Source organism: Rattus norvegicus, chromosome 11, assembly GCF_036323735.1.
Source record: "Rattus norvegicus strain BN/NHsdMcwi chromosome 11, GRCr8, whole genome shotgun sequence".
Lineage (NCBI taxonomy): Eukaryota > Metazoa > Chordata > Mammalia > Rodentia > Muridae > Rattus > Rattus norvegicus.
In genome coordinates, this window is record NC_086029.1 from 11,867,198 (window position 1) to 11,890,207 (window position 23,010).

Below are 23,010 nucleotides of genomic sequence, written 5' to 3' on the forward strand. Positions count from 1 at the left end.
GCAACATTTTAAGGAACGGAATCCAAGTATCATGGTGAATTGAGTAGGTTCAAAATAGCATTCGCATGTAATAAGCTTGTTATTCAAGATAGAGCAACGTTTTAACGAACTGAAACACTGTTTCTTTGTGAATTCAGTTAGTTCCTAGTAGCCTGCTCTTGTAATATGTGTACTTTTAAAGATTTATAAAAATTTGGTGAGCCAAATCTGAGTAACATGGTGAATTCGGTTAGTTCCCAATAGGCCGCAGTAGTTATAAGTGGTCTGTTCGCGATATAGAAAATTTTTCACGAATGGAATCAAAATTTCTAGGCGAATTCAGTGAGTTCCCAATGGGACATGCTTGTATGAGTTTGCTTTTCAATATCGAGCAACATTTTAAGGAACGGAATCCAAGTATCATGGTGAATTGAGTAGGTTCAAAATAGGATTCGCATGTAATAAGCTTGTTATTCAAGATAGAGCAACGTTTTAACGAACTGAAACACTGTTTCTTTGTGAATTCAGTTTGTTCCTAGTAGCCTGCTCTTGTAATATGTGTACTTCTAAAGACTTATAAAAATTTGGTGAGCCGAATCTGAGTAACATGGTGAATTCGGTTAGTTCCCAATAGGCCGCAGTAGTAATAAGTGGACTGTTCGGGATATAGAAAAATTTTCACGAATGGAATCAAAATTTCTAGGCGAATTCAGTGAGTTCCCAATGGGACATGCTTGTATGAGTTTGCTCTTCACTATCGAGCAACATTTTAAGGAACGGAATCCAAGTAACATGGTGAATTGAGTAGGTTCCCAGTAGGATTCGCATGTAATAAGCTTGTTATTCAAGATAGAGCAACGTTTTAACGAACTGAAACACTGTTTCTTTGTGAATTCAGTTTGTTCCTAGTAGCCTGCTCTTGTAATATGTGTACTTCTAAAGATTTATAAAAATTTGGTGAGCCAAATCTGAGTAACATGGTGAATTCGGTTAGTTCCCAATAGGCCGCAGTAGTAATAAGTGGACTGTTCGGGATATAGAAAAATTTTCACGAATGGAATCAAAATTTCTAGGCGAATTCAGTGAGTTCCCAATGGGACATGCTTGTATGAGTTTGCTCTTCACTATCGAGCAACATTTTAAGGAACGGAATCCAAGTAACATGGTGAATTGAGTAGGTTCCCAGTAGTATTCGCATGTAATAAGCTTGTTATTCAAGATAGAGCAACGTTTTAACGAACTGAAACACTGTTTCTTTGTGAATTCAGTTAGTTCCTAGTAGCCTGCTCTTATAATATGTGTACTTTTAAAGATTTATAAAAATTTGGTGAGCCGAATCTGAGTAACATGGTGAATTCGGTTAGTTCCCAATAGGCCGCAGTAGTTATAAGTGGACTGTTCGCGATATAGAAAAATTTTCACGAATGGATTCAAAATTTCTAGGCGAATTCAGTGAGTTCCCAATGGGACATGCTTGTATGAGTTTGCTTTTCAATATCGAGCAACATTTTAAGGAACGGAATCCAAGTATCATGGTGAATTGTGTAGGTTCAAAATAGGATTCGCATGTAATAAGCTTGTTATTCAAGATAGAGCAACGTTTTAACGAACGGAAACACTGTTTCTTTGTGAATTCAGTTTGTTCCTAGTAGCCTGCTCTTGTAATATGTGTACTTCTAAAGATTTATAAAAATTTGGTGAGCCGAATCTGAGTAACATGGTGAATTCGGTTAGTTCCCAATAGGCCGCAGTAGTAATAAGTGGACTGTTCGGGATATAGAAAAATTTTCACGAATGGAATCAAAATTTCTAGGCGAATTCAGTGAGTTCCCAATGGGACATGCTTGTATGAGTTTGCTCTTCACTATCGAGCAACATTTTAAGGAACGGAATCCAAGTAACATGGTGAATTGAGTAGGTTCCCAGTAGGATTCGCATGTAATAAGCTTGTTATTCAAGATAGAGCAACGTTTTAACGAACTGAAACACTGTTTCTTTGTGAATTCAGTTAGTTCCTAGTAGCCTGCTCTTATAATATGTGTACTTTTAAAGATTTATAAAAATTTGGTGAGCCGAATCTGAGTAACATGGTGAATTCGGTTAGTTCCCAATAGGCCGCAGTAGTAATAAGTGGACTGTTCGGGATATAGAAAAATTTTCACGAATGGAATCAAAATTTCTAGGCGAATTCAAAGAGTTCCCAATGGGACATGCTTGTATGAGTTTGCTTTTCAATATCGAGCAACATTTTAAGGAACGGAATCCAAGTATCATGGTGAATTGAATAGGTTCCCAATAGGATTCGCATGTAATAAGCTTGTTATTCAAGATAGAGCAACGTTTTAACGAACTGAAACACTGTTTCTTTGTGAATTCAGTTAGTGCCTAGTAGCCTGCTCTTGTAATATGTGTACTTTTAAAGATTTATAAAAATTTGGTGAGCCGAATCTGAGTAACATGGTGAATTCGGTTAGTTCCCAATAGGCCGCAGTAGTAATAAGTGGACTGTTCGGGATATAGAAAAATTTTCACGAATGGAATCAAAATTTCTAGGCGAATTCAGTGAGTTCCCAATGGGACATGCTTGTATGTGTTTGCTTTTCATTATCGAGCAACATTTTAAGGAACGGAATCCAAGTATCATGGTGAATTGAGTAGGTTCCCAATAGGATTCGCATGTAATAAGCTTGTTATTCAAGATAGAGCAACGTTTTAACGAACTGAAACACTGTTTCTTTGTGAATTCAGTTAGTTCCTAGTAGCCTGCTCTTGTAATATGTGTACTTTTAAAGATTTATAAAAATTTGGTGAGCCGAATCTGAGTAACATGGTGAATTCGGTTAGTTCCCAATAGGCCGCAGTAGTAATAAGTGGACTGTTCGGGATATAGAAAAATTTTCACGAATGGAATCAAAATTTCTAGGCGAATTCAGTGAGTTCCCAATGGGACATGCTTGTATGAGTTTGCTCTTCAATATCGAGCAACATTTTAAGGAACGGAATCCAAGTATCATGGTGAATTGAGTAGGTTCCCATAGGATTCGCATGTAATAAGCTTGTTATTCACGATAGAGCAACGTTTTAACGAACTGAAACACTGTTTCTTTGTGAATTCAGTTAGTTCCTAGTAGCCTGCTCTTGTAATATGTGTACTTTTAAAGATTTATAAAAATTTGGTGAGCCGAATCTGAGTAACATGGTGAATTCGGTTAGTTCCCAATAGGCCGCAGTAGTAATAAGTGGACTGTTCGGGATATAGAAAAATTTTCACGAATGGAATCAAAATTTCTAGGCGAATTCAGTGAGTTCCCAATGGGACATGCTTGTATGAGTTTGCTCTTCACTATCGAGCAACATTTTAAGGAACGGAATCCAAGTATCATGGTGAATTGAGTAGGTTCCCAGTAGGATTCACATGTAATAAGCTTGTTATTCAAGATACAGCAACGTTTTAACGAACTGAAACACTGTTTCTTTGTGAATTCAGTTAGTTCCTAGTAGCCTGCTCTTGTAATATGTGTACTTTTAAAGATTTATAAAAATTTGGTGAGCCGAACTGAGTAACATTGTGAATTCGGTTAGTTCGCAATAGGCCGCAGTAGTAATAAGTGGACTGTTCGGGATATAGAAAAATTTTCACGAATGGAATCAAAATTTCTAGGCGAATTCAGTGAGTTCCCAATGGGACATGCTTCTATGAGTTTGCTTTTCAACATCGAGCAACATTTTAAGGAACGGAATCCAAATAACATGGTGAATTGAGTAGGTTCCCAATAGGATTCGCAAGTAATAAGCTTGTTATTCAAGATAGAGCAACGTTTTAACGAACTGAAACACTGTTTCTTTGTGAATTCAGTTAGTTCCTAGTAGCCTGCTCTTGTAATATGTGTACTTTTAAAGATTTATAAAAATTTGGTGAGCCAAATCTGAGTAACATGGTGAATTCGGTTAGTTCCCAATAGGCCGCAGTAGTTATAAGTGGTCTGTTCGCGATATAGAAAAATTTTCACGAATGGAATCAAAATTTCTAGGCGAATTCAGTGAGTTCCCAATGGGACATGCTTGTATGAGTTTGCTTTTCAATATCGAGCAACATTTTAAGGAACGGAATCCAAGTATCATGGTGAATTGAGTAGGTTCAAAATAGGATTCGCATGTAATAAGCTTGTTATTCAAGATAGAGCAACGTTTTAACGAACTGAAACACTGTTTCTTTGTGAATTCAGTTTGTTCCTAGTAGCCTGCTCTTGTAATATGTGTACTTCTAAAGATTTATAAAAATTTGGTGAGCCGAATCTGAGTAACATGGTGAATTCGGTTAGTTCCCAATAGGCCGCAGTAGTAATAAGTGGACTGTTCGGGATATAGAAAAATTTTCACGAATGGAATCAAAATTTCTAGGCGAATTCAAAGAGTTCCCAATGGGACATGCTTGTATGAGTTTGCTCTTCACTATCGAGCAACATTTTAAGGAACGGAATCCAAGTAACATGGTGAATTGAGTAGGTTCCCAGTAGGATTCGCATGTAATAAGCTTGTTATTCAAGATAGAGCAACGTTTTAACGAACTGAAACACTGTTTCTTTGTGAATTCAGTTAGTTCCTAGTAGCCTGCTCTTGTAATATGTGTACTTTTAAAGATTTATAAAAATTTGGTGAGCCGAATCTGAGTAACATGGTGAATTCGGTTAGTTCCCAATAGGCCGCAGTAGTTATAAGTGGACTGTTCGGGATATAGAAAAATTTTCACGAATGGAATCAAAATTTCTAGGCGAAATCAGTGAGTTCCCAATGGGACATGCTTGTATGAGTTTGCTTTTCAATATCGAGCAACATTTTAAGGAACGGAATCCAAGTATCATTGTGAATTGAGTAGATTCCCAATAGGATTCGCATGTAATAAGCTTGTTATTCAAGATAGAGCAACGTTTTAACGAACTGAAACACTGTTTCTTTGTGAATTCAGTTAGTTCCTAGTAGCCTGCTCTTGTAATATGTGTACTTTTAAAGATTTATAAAAATTTGGTGAGCCGAATCTGAGTAACATGGTGTATTCGGTTAGTTCCCAATAGGCCGCAGTACTTATAAGTGGTCTGTTCGCGATATAGAAAAATTTTCACGAATGGAATCAAAATTTCTAGGCGAATTCAGTGAGTTCCCAATGGGACATGCTTGTATGAGTTTGCTTTTCAATATCGAGCAACATTTTAAGGAACGGAATCCAAGTATCATGGTGAATTGAGTAGGTTCAAAATAGGATTCGCATGTAATAAGCTTGTTATTCAAGATAGAGCAACGTTTTAACGAACTGAAACACTGTTTCTTTGTGAATTCAGTTTGTTCCTAGTAGCCTGCTCTTGTAGTATGTGTACTTCTAAAGATTTATAAAAATTTGGTGAGCCGAATCTGAGTAACATGGTGAATTCGGTTAGTTCCCAATAGGCCGCAGTAGTAATAAGTGGACTGTTCGGGATATAGAAAAATTTTCACGAATGGAATCAAAATTTCTAGGCGAATTCAGTGAGTTCCCAATGGGACATGCTTGTATGAGTTTGCTCTTCACTATCGAGCAACATTTTAAGGAACGGAATCCAAGTAACATGGTGAATTGAGTAGGTTCCCAGTAGGATTCGCATGTAATAACCTTGTTATTCAAGATAGAGCAAGGTTTTAACGAACTGAAACACTGTTTCTTTGTGAATTCAGTTAGTTCCTAGTAGCCTGCTCTTGTAATATGTGTACTTTTAAAGATTTATAAAAATTTGGTGAGCCGAATCTGAGTAACATGGTGAATTCGGTTAGTTCCCAATAGGCTGCAGTAGTAATAAGTGGACTGTTCGGGATATAGAAAAATTTTCACGAATGGAATCAAAATTTCTAGGCGAATTCAGTGAGTTCCCAATGGGACATGCTTGTATGAGTTTGCTATTCAATATCGAGCAACATTTTAAGGAACGGAATCCAAATAACATGGTGAATTGAGTAGGTTCCCAATAGGATTCGCATGTAATAAGCTTGTTATTCAAGATAGAGCAACGTTTTAACGAACTGAAACACTGTTTCTTTGTGAATTCAGTTTGTTCCTAGTAGCCTGCTCTTGTAATATGTGTACTTTTAAAGATTTATAAAAATTTGGTGAGCCGAATCTGAGTAACATGGTGAATTCGGTTAGTTCCCAATAGGCCGCAGTAGTTATAAGTGGACTGTTCGCGATATAGAAAAATTTTCACGAATGGAATCAAAATGTCTAGGCGAATTCAGTGAGTTCCCAATGGGACATGCTTGTATGAGTTTGCTTTTCAATATCGAGCAACATTTTAAGGAACGGAATCCAAGTATCATGGTGAATTGAGTAGGTTCAAAATAGCATTCGCATGTAATAAGCTTGTTATTCAAAATAGAGCAACGTTTTAACGAACTGAAACACTGTTTCTTTGTGAATTCAGTTTGTTCCTAGTAGCCTGCTCTTGTAATATGTGTACTTCTAAAGATTTATAAAAATTTGGTGAGCCGAATCTGAGTAACATGGTGAATTCGGTTAGTTCCCAATAGGCCGCAGTAGTAATAAGTGGACTGTTCGGGATATAGAAAAATTTTCACGAATGGAATCAAAATTTCTAGGCGAATTCAGTGAGTTCCCAATGGGACATGCTTGTATGAGTTTGCTCTTCACTATCGAGCAACATTTTAAGGAACGGAATCCAAGTAACATGGTGAATTGAGTAGGTTCCCAGTAGTATTCGCATGTAATAAGCTTGTTATTCAAGATAGAGCAACGTTTTAACGAACTGAAACACTGTTTCTTTGTGAATTCAGTTAGTTCCTAGTAGCCTGCTCTTATAATATGTGTACTTTTAAAGATTTATAAAAATTTGGTGAGCCGAATCTGAGTAACATGGTGAATTCGGTTAGTTCCCAATAGGCCGCAGTAGTTATAAGTGGACTGTTCGCGATATAGAAAAATTTTCACGAATGGAATCAAAATTTCTAGGCGAATTCAGTGAGTTCCCAATGGGACATGCTTGTATGAGTTTGCTTTTCAATATCGAGCAACATTTTAAGGAACGGAATCCAAGTATCATGGTGAATTGAGTAGGTTCAAAATAGCATTCGCATGTAATAAGCTTGTTATTCAAGATAGAGCAACGTTTTAACGAACTGAAACACTGTTTCTTTGTGAATTCAGTTTGTTCCTAGTAGCCTGCTCTTGTAATATGTGTACTTCTAAAGATTTATAAAAATTTGGTGAGCCGAATCTGAGTAACATGGTGAATTCGGTTAGTTCCCAATAGGCCGCAGTAGTAATAAGTGGACTGTTCGGGATATAGAAAAATTTTCACGAATGGAATCAAAATTTCTAGGCGAATTCAAAGAGTTCCCAATGGGACATGCTTGTATGAGTTTGCTCTTCACTATCGAGCAACATTTTAAGGAACGGAATCCAAGTAACATGGTGAATTGAGTAGGTTCCCAGTAGGATTCGCATGTAATAAGCTTGTTATTCAAGATAGAGCAACGTTTTAACGAACTGAAACACTGTTTCTTTGTGAATTCAGTTAGTTCCTAGTAGCCTGCTCTTGTAATATGTGTACTTTTAAAGATTTATAAAAATTTGGTGAGCCGAATCTGAGTAACATGGTGAATTCGGTTAGTTCCCAATAGGCCGCAGTAGTTATAAGTGGACTGTTCGGGATATAGAAAAATTTGCATGAATGGAATCAAAATTTCTAGGCGAAATCAGTGAGTTCCCAATGGGACATGCTTGTATGAGTTTGCTTTTCAATATCGAGCAACATTTTAAGGAACGAAATCCAAGTATCATGGTGAATTGAGTAGGTTCAAAATAGCATTCGCATGTAATAAGCTTGTTATTCAAGATAGAGCAACGTTTTAACGAACTGAAACACTGTTTCTTTGTGAATTCACTTAGTTCCTAGTAGCCTGATCTTGTAATATGTGTACTTTTAAAGATTTATAAAAATTTGGTGAGCCGAATCTGAGTAACATGGTGAATTCGGTTAGTTCCCAATAGGCCGCAGTAGTAATAAGTGGAATGTTCGGGATATAGAAAAATTTTCACGAATGGAATCAAAATTTCTAAGCGAATTCAAAGAGTTCCCAATGGGACATGCTTGTATGAGTTTGCTTTTCAATATCGAGCAACATTTTAAGGAACGGAATCCAAGTATCATGGTGAATTGAATAGGTTCCCAATAGGATTCGCATGTAATAAGCTTGTTATTCAAGATAGAGCAACGTTTTAACGAACTGAAACACTGTTTCTTTGTGAATTCAGTTAGTTCCTAGTAGCCTGCTCTTGTAATATGTGTACTTTTAAAGATTTATAAAAATTTGGGGGGCGAATCTGAGTAACATGGTGAATTCGGTTAGTTCCCAATAGGCCGCAGTAGTTATAAGTGGACTGTTTGCGATATAGAAAAATTTTCATGAATGGAATCAAAATTTCTAGGCGAATTCAGTGAGTTCCCAATGGGACATGCTTGTATGAGTTTGCTTTTCAATATCGAGCAACATTTTAAGGAACGGAATCCAAGTATCATGGTGAATTGAGTAGGTTCAAAATAGCATTCGCATGTAATAAGCTTGTTATTCAAGATAGAGCAACGTTTTAACGAACTGAAACACTGTTTCTTTGTGAATTCAGTTAGTTCCTAGTAGCCTGCTCTTGTAATATGTGTACTTTTAAAGATTTATAAAAATTTGGTGAGCCAAATCTGAGTAACATGGTGAATTCGGTTAGTTCCCAATAGGCCGCAGTAGTTATAAGTGGTCTGTTCGCGATATAGAAAAATTTTCACGAATGGAATCAAAATTTCTAGGCGAATTCAGTGAGTTCCCAATGGGACATGCTTGTATGAGTTTGCTTTTCAATATCGAGCAACATTTTAAGGAACGGAATCCAAGTATCATGGTGAATTGAGTAGGTTCAAAATAGGATTCGCATGTAATAAGCTTGTTATTCAAGATAGAGAAACGTTTTAACGAACTGAAACACTGTTTCTTTGTGAATTCAGTTTGTTCCTAATAGCCTGCTCTTGTAATATGTGTACTTCTAAAGATTTATAAAAATTTGGTGAGCCGAATCTGAGTAACATGGTGAATTCGGTTAGTTCCCAATAGGCCGCAGTAGTAATAAGTGGACTGTTCGGGATATAGAAAAATTTTTATGAATGGAATCAAAATTTCTAGGCGAATTCAGTGAGTTCCCAATGGGACATGCTTGTATGAGTTTGCTCTTCACTATCGAGCAACATTTTAAGGAACGGAATCCAAGTAACATGGTGAATTGAGTAGGTTCCCAGTAGTATTCGCATGTAATAAGCTTGTTATTCAAGATAGAGCAACGTTTTAACGAACTGAAACACTGTTTCTTTGTGAATTCAGTTTGTTCCTAGTAGCCTGCTCTTGTAATATGTGTACTTCTAAAGATTTATAAAAATTTGGTGAGCCGAATCTGAGTAACATGATGAATTCGGTTAGTTCCCAATAGGCCGCAGTAGTAATAAGTGGACTGTTCGGGATATAGAAAAATTTTCACGAATGGAATCAAAATTTCTAGGCGAATTCAGTGAGTTCCCAATGGGACATGCTTGTATGAGTTTGCTCTTCACTATCGAGCAACATTTTAAGGAACGGAATCCAAGTAACATGGTGAATTGAGTAGGTTCCCAGTAGGATTCGCATGTAATAAGCTTGTTATTCAAGATAGAGCAACGTTTTAACGAACTGAAACACTGTTTCTTTGTGAATTCAGTTAGTTCCTAGTAGCCTGCTCTTATAATATGTGTACTTTTAAAGATTTATAAAAATTTGGTTAGCCGAATCTGAGTAACATGGTGAATTCGGTTAGTTCCCAATAGGCCGCAGTAGTTATAAGTGGACTGTTCGGGATATAGAAAAATTTTCACGAATGGAATCAAAATTTCTAGGCGAATTCAGTGAGTTCCCAATGGGACATGCTTGTATGAGTTTGCTTTTCAATATCGAGCAACATTTTAAGGAACGGAATCCAAGTATCATGGTGAATTGAGTAGGTTCAAAATAGGATTCGCATGTAATAAGCTTGTTATTCAAGATAGAGCAACGTTTTAACGAACTGAAACACTGTTTCTTTGTGAATTCACTTAGTTCCTAGTAGCCTGATCTTGTAATATGTGTACTTTTAAAGATTTATAAAAATTTGGTGAGCCGAATCTGAGTAACATGGTGAATTCGGTTAGTTCCCAATAGGCCGCAGTAGTAATAAGTGGACTGTTCGGGATATAGAAAAATTTTCACGAATGGAATCAAAATTTCTAGGCGAATTCAAAGAGTTCCCAATGGGACATGCTTGTATGAGTTTGCTCTTCACTATCGAGCAACATTTTAAGGAACGGAATCCAAGTAACATGGTGAATTGAGTTGGTTCCCAGTAGGATTCGCATGTAATAAGCTTGTTATTCAAGATAGAGCAACGTTTTAACGAACTGAAACACTGTTTCTTTGTGAATTCACTTAGTTCCTAGTAGCCTGCTCTTATAATATGTGTACTTTTAAAGATTTATAAAAATTTGGTGAGCCGAATCTGAGTAACATGGTGAATTCGGTTAGTTCCCAATAGGCCGCAGTAGTTATAAGTGGACTGTTCGGTATATAGAAAAATTTTCACAAATGGTATCAAAATTTCTAGGCGAAATCAGTGAGTTCCCAATGGGACATGCTTCTATGAGTTTGCTTTTCAATATCGAGCAACATTTTAAAGAACGGAATCCAAGTATCATTGTGAATTGAGTAGGTTCAAAATAGCATTCGCATTAATAAGCTTGTTATTCAAGATAGAGCAACGTTTTAACGAACTGAAACACTGTTTCTTTGTGAATTCACTTAGTTCCTAGTAGCCTGATCTTGTAATATGTGTACTTTTAAAGATTTATAAAAATTTGGTGAGCCGAATCTGAGTAACATGGTGAATTCGGTTAGTTCCCAATAGGCCGCAGTAGTAATAAGTGGACTGTTCGGGATATAGAAAAATTTTCACGAATGGAATCAAAATTTCTAGGCGAATTCAAAGAGTTCCCAATGGGACATGCTTGTATGAGTTTGCTCTTCACTATCGAGCAACATTTTAAGGAACGGAATCCAAGTAACATGGTGAATTGAGTAGGTTCCCAGTAGGATTCGCATGTAATAAGCTTGTTATTCAAGATAGAGCAACGTTTTAACGAACTGAAACACTGTTTCTTTGTGAATTCAGTTAGTTCCTAGTAGCCTGCTCTTGTAATATGTGTACTTTTAAAGATTTATAAAAATTTGGTGAGCCGAATCTGAGTAACATGGTGAATTCGGTTAGTTCCCAATAGGCCGCAGTAGTTATAAGTGGACTGTTCGGGATATAGAAAAATTTTCACGAATGGAATCAAAATTTCTAGGCGAAATCAGTGAGTTCCCAATGGGACATGCTTGTATGAGTTTGCTTTTCAATATCGAGCAACATTTTAAGGAACGGAATCCAAGTATCATTGTGAATTGAGTAGATTCCCAATAGGATTCGCATGTAATAAGCTTGTTATTCAAGATAGAGCAACGTTTTAACGAACTGAAACACTGTTTCTTTGTGAATTCAGTTAGTTCCTAGTAGCCTGCTCTTGTAATATGTGTACTTTTAAAGATTTATAAAAATTTGGTGAGCCGAATCTGAGTAACATGGTGTATTCGGTTAGTTCCCAATAGGCCGCAGTACTTATAAGTGGTCTGTTCGCGATATAGAAAAATTTTCACGAATGGAATCAAAATTTCTAGGCGAATTCAGTGAGTTCCCAATGGGACATGCTTGTATGAGTTTGCTTTTCAATATCGAGCAACATTTTAAGGAACGGAATCCAAGTATCATGGTGAATTGAGTAGGTTCAAAATAGGATTCGCATGTAATAAGCTTGTTATTCAAGATAGAGCAACGTTTTAACGAACTGAAACACTGTTTCTTTGTGAATTCAGTTTGTTCCTAGTAGCCTGCTCTTGTAGTATGTGTACTTCTAAAGATTTATAAAAATTTGGTGAGCCGAATCTGAGTAACATGGTGAATTCGGTTAGTTCCCAATAGGCCGCAGTAGTAATAAGTGGACTGTTCGGGATATAGAAAAATTTTCACGAATGGAATCAAAATTTCTAGGCGAATTCAGTGAGTTCCCAATGGGACATGCTTGTATGAGTTTGCTCTTCACTATCGAGCAAATTTTAAGGAACGGAATCCAAGTAACATGGTGAATTGAGTAGGTTCCCAGTAGGATTCGCATGTAATAACCTTGTTATTCAAGATAGAGCAAGGTTTTAACGAACTGAAACACTGTTTCTTTGTGAATTCAGTTAGTTCCTAGTAGCCTGCTCTTGTAATATGTGTACTTTTAAAGATTTATAAAAATTTGGTGAGCCGAATCTGAGTAACATGGTGAATTCGGTTAGTTCCCAATAGGCTGCAGTAGTAATAAGTGGACTGTTCGGGATATAGAAAAATTTTCACGAATGGAATCAAAATTTCTAGGCGAATTCAGTGAGTTCCCAATGGGACATGCTTGTATGAGTTTGCTATTCAATATCGAGCAACATTTTAAGGAACGGAATCCAAATAACATGGTGAATTGAGTAGGTTCCCAATAGGATTCGCATGTAATAAGCTTGTTATTCAAGATAGAGCAACGTTTTAACGAACTGAAACACTGTTTCTTTGTGAATTCAGTTTGTTCCTAGTAGCCTGCTCTTGTAATATGTGTACTTTTAAAGATTTATAAAAATTTGGTGAGCCGAATCTGAGTAACATGGTGAATTCGGTTAGTTCCCAATAGGCCGCAGTAGTTATAAGTGGACTGTTCGCGATATAGAAAAATTTTCACGAATGGAATCAAAATTTCTAGGCGAATTCAGTGAGTTCCCAATGGGACATGCTTGTATGAGTTTGCTTTTCAATATCGAGCAACATTTTAAGGAACGGAATCCAAGTATCATGGTGAATTGAGTAGGTTCAAAATAGCATTCGCATGTAATAAGCTTGTTATTCAAAATAGAGCAACGTTTTAACGAACTGAAACACTGTTTCTTTGTGAATTCAGTTTGTTCCTAGTAGCCTGCTCTTGTAATATGTGTACTTCTAAAGATTTATAAAAATTTGGTGAGCCGAATCTGAGTAACATGATGAATTCGGTTAGTTCCCAATAGGCCGCAGTAGTAATAAGTGGACTGTTCGGGATATAGAAAAATTTTCACGAATGGAATCAAAATTTCTAGGCGAATTCAGTGAGTTCCCAATGGGACATGCTTGTATGAGTTTGCTCTTCACTATCGAGCAACATTTTAAGGAACGGAATCCAAGTAACATGGTGAATTGAGTAGGTTCCCAGTAGTATTCGCATGTAATAAGCTTGTTATTCAAGATAGAGCAACGTTTTAACGAACTGAAACACTGTTTCTTTGTGAATTCAGTTAGTTCCTAGTAGCCTGCTCTTATAATATGTGTACTTTTAAAGATTTATAAAAATTTGGTGAGCCGAATCTGAGTAACATGGTGAATTCGGTTAGTTCCCAATAGGCCGCAGTAGTTATAAGTGGACTGTTCGCGATATAGAAAAATTTTCACGAATGGAATCAAAATTTCTAGGCGAATTCAGTGAGTTCCCAATGGGACATGCTTGTATGAGTTTGCTTTTCAATATCGAGCAACATTTTAAGGAACGGAATCCAAGTATCATGGTGAATTGAGTAGGTTCAAAATAGCATTCGCATGTAATAAGCTTGTTATTCAAGATAGAGCAACGTTTTAACGAACTGAAACACTGTTTCTTTGTGAATTCAGTTAGTTCCTAGTAGCCTGCTCTTGTAATATGTGTACTTTTAAAGATTTATAAAAATTTGGTGAGCCGAATCTGAGTAACATGGTGAATTCGGTTAGTTCCCAATAGGCCGCAGTAGTAATAAGTGGACTGTTCGGGATATAGAAAAATTTTCACGAATGGAATCAAAATTTCTAGGCGAATTCAAAGAGTTCCCAATGGGACATGCTTGTATGAGTTTGCTCTTCACTATCGAGCAACATTTTAAGGAACGGAATCCAAGTAACATGGTGAATTGAGTAGGTTCCCAGTAGGATTCGCATGTAATAAGCTTGTTATTCAAGATAGAGCAACGTTTTAACGAACTGAAACACTGTTTCTTTGTGAATTCAGTTAGTTCCTAGTAGCCTGCTCTTGTAATATGTGTACTTTTAAAGATTTATAAAAATTTGGTGAGCCGAATCTGAGTAACATGGTGAATTCGGTTAGTTCCCAATAGGCCGCAGTAGTTATAAGTGGACTGTTCGGGATATAGAAAAATTTTCATGAATGGAATCAAAATTTCTAGGCGAAATCAGTGAGTTCCCAATGGGACATGCTTGTATGAGTTTGCTTTTCAATATCGAGCAACATTTTAAGGAACGAAATCCAAGTATCATGGTGAATTGAGTAGGTTCAAAATAGCATTCGCATGTAATAAGCTTGTTATTCAAGATAGAGCAACGTTTTAACGAACTGAAACACTGTTTCTTTGTGAATTCACTTAGTTCCTAGTAGCCTGATCTTGTAATATGTGTACTTTTAAAGATTTATAAAAATTTGGTGAGCCGAATCTGAGTAACATGGTGAATTCGGTTAGTTCCCAATAGGCCGCAGTAGTAATAAGTGGAATGTTCGGGATATAGAAAAATTTTCACGAATGGAATCAAAATTTCTAAGCGAATTCAAAGAGTTCCCAATGGGACATGCTTGTATGAGTTTGCTTTTCAATATCGAGCAACATTTTAAGGAACGGAATCCAAGTATCATGGTGAATTGAATAGGTTCCCAATAGGATTCGCATGTAATAAGCTTGTTATTCAAGATAGAGCAACGTTTTAACGAACTGAAACACTGTTTCTTTGTGAATTCAGTTAGTTCCTAGTAGCCTGCTCTTGTAATATGTGTACTTTTAAAGATTTATAAAAATTTGGGGGGCGAATCTGAGTAACATGGTGAATTCGGTTAGTTCCCAATAGGCCGCAGTAGTTATAAGTGGACTGTTTGCGATATAGAAAAATTTTCACGAATGGAATCAAAATTTCTAGGCGAATTCAGTGAGTTCCCAATGGGACATGCTTGTATGAGTTTGCTTTTCAATATCGAGCAACATTTTAAGGAACGGAATCCAAGTATCATGGTGAATTGAGTAGGTTCAAAATAGCATTCGCATGTAATAAGCTTGTTATTCAAGATAGAGCAACGTTTTAACGAACTGAAACACTGTTTCTTTGTGAATTCAGTTAGTTCCTAGTAGCCTGCTCTTGTAATATGTGTACTTTTAAAGATTTATAAAAATTTGGTGAGCCAAATCTGAGTAACATGGTGAATTCGGTTAGTTCCCAATAGGCCGCAGTAGTTATAAGTGGTCTGTTCGCGATATAGAAAAATTTTCACGAATGGAATCAAAATTTCTAGGCGAATTCAGTGAGTTCCCAATGGGACATGCTTGTATGAGTTTGCTTTTCAATATCGAGCAACATTTTAAGGAACGGAATCCAAGTATCATGGTGAATTGAGTAGGTTCAAAATAGGATTCGCATGTAATAAGCTTGTTATTCAAGATAGAGCAACGTTTTAACGAACTGAAACACTGTTTCTTTGTGAATTCAGTTTGTTCCTAGTAGCCTGCTCTTGTAATATGTGTACTTCTAAAGATTTATAAAAATTTGGTGAGCCGAATCTGAGTAACATGGTGAATTCGGTTAGTTCCCAATAGGCCGCAGTAGTAATAAGTGGACTGTTCGGGATATAGAAAAATTTTTATGAATGGAATCAAAATTTCTAGGCGAATTCAGTGAGTTCCCAATGGGACATGCTTGTATGAGTTTGCTCTTCACTATCGAGCAACATTTTAAGGAACGGAATCCAAGTAACATGGTGAATTGAGTAGGTTCCCAGTAGTATTCGCATGTAATAAGCTTGTTATTCAAGATAGAGCAACGTTTTAACGAACTGAAACACTGTTTCTTTGTGAATTCAGTTTGTTCCTAGTAGCCTGCTCTTGTAATATGTGTACTTCTAAAGATTTATAAAAATTTGGTGAGCCGAATCTGAGTAACATGATGAATTCGGTTAGTTCCCAATAGGCCGCAGTAGTAATAAGTGGACTGTTCGGGATATAGAAAAATTTTCACGAATGGAATCAAAATTTCTAGGCGAATTCAGTGAGTTCCCAATGGGACATGCTTGTATGAGTTTGCTCTTCACTATCGAGCAACATTTTAAGGAACGGAATCCAAGTAACATGGTGAATTGAGTAGGTTCCCAGTAGGATTCGCATGTAATAAGCTTGTTATTCAAGATAGAGCAACGTTTTAACGAACTGAAACACTGTTTCTTTGTGAATTCAGTTAGTTCCTAGTAGCCTGCTCTTATAATATGTGTACTTTTAAAGATTTATAAAAATTTGGTTAGCCGAATCTGAGTAACATGGTGAATTCGGTTAGTTCCCAATAGGCCGCAGTAGTTATAAGTGGACTGTTCGGGATATAGAAAAATTTTCACGAATGGAATCAAAATTTCTAGGCGAATTCAGTGAGTTCCCAATGGGACATGCTTGTATGAGTTTGCTTTTCAATATCGAGCAACATTTTAAGGAACGGAATCCAAGTATCATGGTGAATTGAGTAGGTTCAAAATAGGATTCGCATGTAATAAGCTTGTTATTCAAGATAGAGCAACGTTTTAACGAACTGAAACACTGTTTCTTTGTGAATTCACTTAGTTCCTAGTAGCCTGATCTTGTAATATGTGTACTTTTAAAGATTTATAAAAATTTGGTGAGCCGAATCTGAGTAACATGGTGAATTCGGTTAGTTCCCAATAGGCCGCAGTAGTAATAAGTGGACTGTTCGGGATATAGAAAAATTTTCACGAATGGAATCAAAATTTCTAGGCGAATTCAAAGAGTTCCCAATGGGACATGCTTGTATGAGTTTGCTCTTCACTATCGAGCAACATTTTAAGGAACGGAATCCAAGTAACATGGTGAATTGAGTAGGTTTCCAGTAGGATTCGCATGTAATAAGCTTGTTATTCAAGATAGAGCAACGTTTTAACGAACTGAAACACTGTTTCTTTGTGAATTCACTTAGTTCCTAGTAGCCTGCTCTTATAATATGTGTACTTTTAAAGATTTATAAAAATTTGGTGAGCCGAATCTGAGTAACATGGTGAATTCGGTTAGTTCCCAATAGGCCGCAGTAGTTATAAGTGGACGGTTCGGTATATAGAAAAATTTTCACGAATGGAATCAAAATTTCTAGGCGAAATCAGTGAGTTCCCAATGGGACATGCTTCTATGAGTTTGCTTTTCAACATCGAGCAACATTTTAAGGAACGGAATCCAAGTATCATTGTGAATTGAGTAGGTTCAAAATAGCATTCGCATTAATAAGCTTGTTATTCAAGATAGAGCAACGTTTTAACGAACTGAAACACTGTTTCTTTGTGAATTCACTTAGTTCCTAGTAGCCTGATCTTGTAATATGTGTACTTTTAAAGATTTATAAAAATTTGGTGAGCCGAATCTGAGTAACATGGTGAATTCGGTTAGTTCCCAATAGGCCGCAGTAGTAATAAGTGGACTGTTCGGGATATAGAAAAATTTTCACGAATGGAATCAAAATTTCTAGGCGAGTTCAAAGAGTTCCCAATGGGACATGCTTGTATGAGTTTGCTCTTCACTATCGAGCAACATTTTAAGGAACGGAATCCAAGTAACATGGTGAATTGAGTAGGTTCCCAGTAGGATTCGCATGTAATAAGCTTGTTATTCAAGATAGAGCAACGTTTTAACGAACTGAAACACTGTTTCTTTGTGAATTCACTTAGTTCCTAGTAGCCTGCTCTTATAATATGTGTACTTTTAAAGATTTATAAAAATTTGGTGAGCCGAATCTGAGTAACATGGTGAATTCGGTTAGTTCCCAATAGGCCGCAGTAGTTATAAGTGGACTGTTCGGTATATAGAAAAATTTTCACGAATGGAATCAAAATTTCTAGGCGAAATCAGTGAGTTCCCAATGGGACATGCTTCTATGAGTTTGCTTTTCAATATCGAGCAACATTTTAAGGAACGGAATCCAAGTATCATTGTGAATTGAGTAGGTTCAAAATAGCATTCGCATTAATAAGCTTGTTATTCAAGATAGAGCAACGTTTTAACGAACTGAAACACTGTTTCTTTGTGAATTCACTTAGTTCCTAGTAGCCTGATCTTGTAATATGTGTACTTTTAAAGATTTATAAAAATTTGGTGAGCCGAATCTGAGTAACATGGTGAATTCGGTTAGTTCCCAATAGGCCGCAGTAGTAATAAGTGGAATGTTCGGGATATAGAAAAATTTTCACGAATTGAATCAAAATTTCTAAGCGAATTCAAAGAGTTCCCAATGGGACATGCTTGTATGAGTTTGCTTTTCAATATCGAGCAACATTTTAAGGAACGGAATCCAAGTATCATGGTGAATTGAATAGGTTCCCAATAGGATTCGCATGTAATAAGCTTGTTATTCAAGATAGAGCAACGTTTTAACGAACTGAAACACTGTTTCTTTGTGAATTCAGTTAGTTCCTAGTAGCCTGCTCTTGTAATATGTGTACTTTTAAAGATTTATAAAAATTTGGTGAGCCGAATCTGAGTAACATGGTGAATTCGGTTAGTTCCCAATAGGCCGCAGTAGTAATAAGTGGACTGTTCGGGATATAGAAAAATTTTCACGAATGGAATCAAAATTTCTAGGGGAATTCAGTGAGTTCCCAATGGGACATGCTTGTATGAGTTTGCTTTTCATTATCGAGCAACATTTTAAGGAACGGAATCCAAGTATCATGGTGAATTGAGTAGGTTCCCAATAGGATTCGCATGTAATAAGCTTGTTATTCACGATAGAGCAACGTTTTAACGAACTGAAACACTGTTTCTTTGTGAATTCAGTTAATTCCTAGTAGCCTTCTCTTGTAATATGTGTACTTTTAAAGATTTATAAAAATTTGGTGAGCCGAATCTGAGTAACATGGTGAATTCGGTTAGTTCCCAATAGGCCGCAGTAGTAATAAGTGGACTGTTCGGGATATAGAAAAATTTTCACGAATGGAATCAAAATTTCTAGGCGAATTCAGTGAGTTCCCAATGGGACATGCTTGTATGAGTTTGCTCTTCACTATCGAGCAACATTTTAAGGAACGGAATCCAAGTAACATGGTGAATTGAGTAGGTTCCCAGTAGGATTCGCATGTAATAAGCTTGTTATTCAAGATAGAGCAACGTTTTAACGAACTGAAACACTGTTTCTTTGTGAATTCAGTTAGTTCCTAGTAGCCTGCTCTTGTAATATGTGTACTTTTAAAGATTTATAAAAATTTGGTGAGCCGAACTGAGTAACATTGTGAATTCGGTTAGTTCGCAATAGGCCGCAGTAGTAATAAGAAGACTGTTCGGGATATAGAAAAATTTTCACGAATGGAATCAAAATTTCTAGGCGAATTCAGTGAGTTCCCAATGGGACATGCTTCTATGAGTTTGCTTTTCAACATCGAGCAACATTTTAAGGAACGGAATCCAAATAACATGGTGAATTGAGTAGGTTCCCAATAGGATTCGCTAGTAATAAGCTTGTTATTCAAGATAGAGCAACGTTTTAACGAACTGAAACACTGTTTCTTTGTGAATTCAGTTAGTTCCTAGTAGCCTGCTCTTGTAATATGTGTACTTTTAAAGATTTATAAAAATTTGGTCAGCCGAATCTGAGTAACATGGTGAATTCGGTTAGTTCCCAATAGGCCGCAGTAGTAATAAGTGGACTGTTCGGGATATAGAAAAATTTTCACGAATGGAATCAAAATTTCTAGGCGAATTCAGTGAGTTCCCAATGGGACATGCTTGTATGAGTTTGCTTTTCAATATCGAGCAACATTTTAAGGAACGGAATCCAAGTATCATGGTGAATTGAGTAGGTTCAAAATAGCATTCGCATGTAATAAGCTTGTTATTCAAGATAGAGCAACGTTTTAACGAACTGAAACACTGTTTCTTTGTGAATTCACTTAGTTCCTAGTAGCCTGCTCTTGTAATATGTGTACTTTTAAAGATTTATAAAAATTTGGTGAGCCGAATCTGAGTAACATGGTGAATTCGGTTAGTTCCCAATAGGCCGCAGTAGTAATAAGTGGACTGTTCGGGATATAGAAAAATTTGCACGAATGGAATCAAAATTTCTAGGCGAATTCAAAGAGTTCCCAATGGGACATGCTTGTATGAGTTTGCTCTTCACTATCGAGCAACATTTTAAGGAACGGAATCCAAGTAACATGGTGAATTGAGTAGGTTACCAGTAGGATTCGCATGTAATAAGCTTGTTATTCAAGATAGAGCAACGTTTTAACGAACTGAAACACTGTTTCTTTGTGAATTCAGTTAGTTCCTAGTAGCCTGCTCTTATAATATGTGTACTTTTAAAGATTTATAAAAATTTGGTGAGCCGAATCTGAGTAACATGGTGAATTCGGTTAGTTCCCAATAGGCCGCAGTAGTTATAAGTGGACTGTTCGCCATATAGAAAAATTTTCACGAATGGAATCAAAATTTCTAGGCGAATTCAGTGAGTTCCCAATGGGACATGCTTGTATGAGTTTGCTTTTCAATATCGAGCAACATTTTAAGGAACGGAATCCAAGTATCATGGTGAATTGAGTAGGTTCAAAATAGCATTCGCATGTAATAAGCTTGTTATTCAAGATAGAGCAACGTTTTAACGAACTGAAACACTGTTTCTTTGTGAATTCACTTAGTTCCTAGTAGCCTGATCTTGTAATATGTGTACTTTTAAAGATTTATAAAAATTTGGTGAGCCGAATCTGAGTAACATGGTGAATTCGGTTAGTTCCCAATAGGCCGCAGTAGTAATAAGTGGACTGTTCGGGATATAGAAAAATTTTCACGAATGGAATCAAAATTTCTAAGCGAATTCAAAGAGTTACCAATGGGACATGCTTGTATGAGTTTGCTTTTCAATATCGAGCAACATTTTAAGGAACGGAATCCAAGTATCATGGTGAATTGAATAGGTTCCCAATAGGATTCGCATGTAATAAGCTTGTTATTCAAGATAGAGCAACGTTTTAACGAACTGAAACACTGTTTCTTTGTGAATTCAGTTAGTTCCTAGTAGCCTGCTCTTGTAATATGTGTACTTTTAAAGATTTATAAAAATTTGGTGAGCCGAATCTGAGTAACATGGTGAATTCGGTTAGTTCCCAATAGGCCGCAGTAGTAATAAGTGGACTGTTCGGGATATAGAAAAATTTTCACGAATGGAATCAAAATTTCTAGGCGAATTCAGTGAGTTCCCAATGGGACATGCTTGTATGAGTTTGCTCTTCACTATCGAGCAACATTTTAAGGAACGGAATCCAAGTAACATGGTGAATTGAGTAGGTTCCCAGTAGGATTCGCATGTAATAAGCTTGTTATTCAAGATAGAGCAACGTTTTAACGAACTGAAACACTGTTTCTTTGTGAATTCAGTTAGTTCCTAGTAGCCTGCTCTTGTAATATGTGTACTTTTAAAGATTTATAAAAATTTGGTGAGCCGAACTGAGTAACATTGTGAATTCGGTTAGTTCGCAATAGGCCGCAGTAGTAATAAGTGGACTGTTCGGGATATAGAAAAATTTTCACGAATGGAATCAAAATTTCTAGGCGAATTCAGTGAGTTCCCAATGGGACATGCTTCTATGAGTTTGCTTTTCAACATCGAGCAACATTTTAAGGAACGGAATCCAAATAACATGGTGAATTGAGTAGGTTCCCAATAGGATTCGCTAGTAATAAGCTTGTTATTCAAGATAGAGCAACGTTTTAACGAACTGAAACACTGTTTCTTTGTGAATTCAGTTAGTTCCTAGTAGCCTGCTCTTGTAATATGTGTACTTTTAAAGATTTATAAAAATTTGGTCAGCCGAATCTGAGTAACATGGTGAATTCGGTTAGTTCCCAATAGGCCGCAGTAGTAATAAGTGGACTGTTCGGGATATAGAAAAATTTTCACGAATGGAATCAAAATTTCTAGGCGAATTCAGTGAGTTCCCAATGGGACATGCTTGTATGAGTTTGCTTTTCAATATCGAGCAACATTTTAAGGAACGGAATCCAAGTATCATGGTGAATTGAGTAGGTTCAAAATAGCATTCGCATGTAATAAGCTTGTTATTCAAGATAGAGCAACGTTTTAACGAACTGAAACACTGTTTCTTTGTGAATTCACTTAGTTCCTAGTAGCCTGCTCTTGTAATATGTGTACTTTTAAAGATTTATAAAAATTTGGTGAGCCGAATCTGAGTAACATGGTGAATTCGGTTAGTTCCCAATAGGCCGCAGTAGTAATAAGTGGACTGTTCGGGATATAGAAAAATTTGCACGAATGGAATCAAAATTTCTAGGCGAATTCAAAGAGTTCCCAATGGGACATGCTTGTATGAGTTTGCTCTTCACTATCGAGCAACATTTTAAGGAACGGAATCCAAGTAACATGGTGAATTGAGTAGGTTACCAGTAGGATTCGCATGTAATAAGCTTGTTATTCAAGATAGAGCAACGTTTTAACGAACTGAAACACTGTTTCTTTGTGAATTCAGTTAGTTCCTAGTAGCCTGCTCTTATAATATGTGTACTTTTAAAGATTTATAAAAATTTGGTGAGCCGAATCTGAGTAACATGGTGAATTCGGTTAGTTCCCAATAGGCCGCAGTAGTTATAAGTGGACTGTTCGCCATATAGAAAAATTTTCACGAATGGAATCAAAATTTCTAGGCGAATTCAGTGAGTTCCCAATGGGACATGCTTGTATGAGTTTGCTTTTCAATATCGAGCAACATTTTAAGGAACGGAATCCAAGTATCATGGTGAATTGAGTAGGTTCAAAATAGCATTCGCATGTAATAAGCTTGT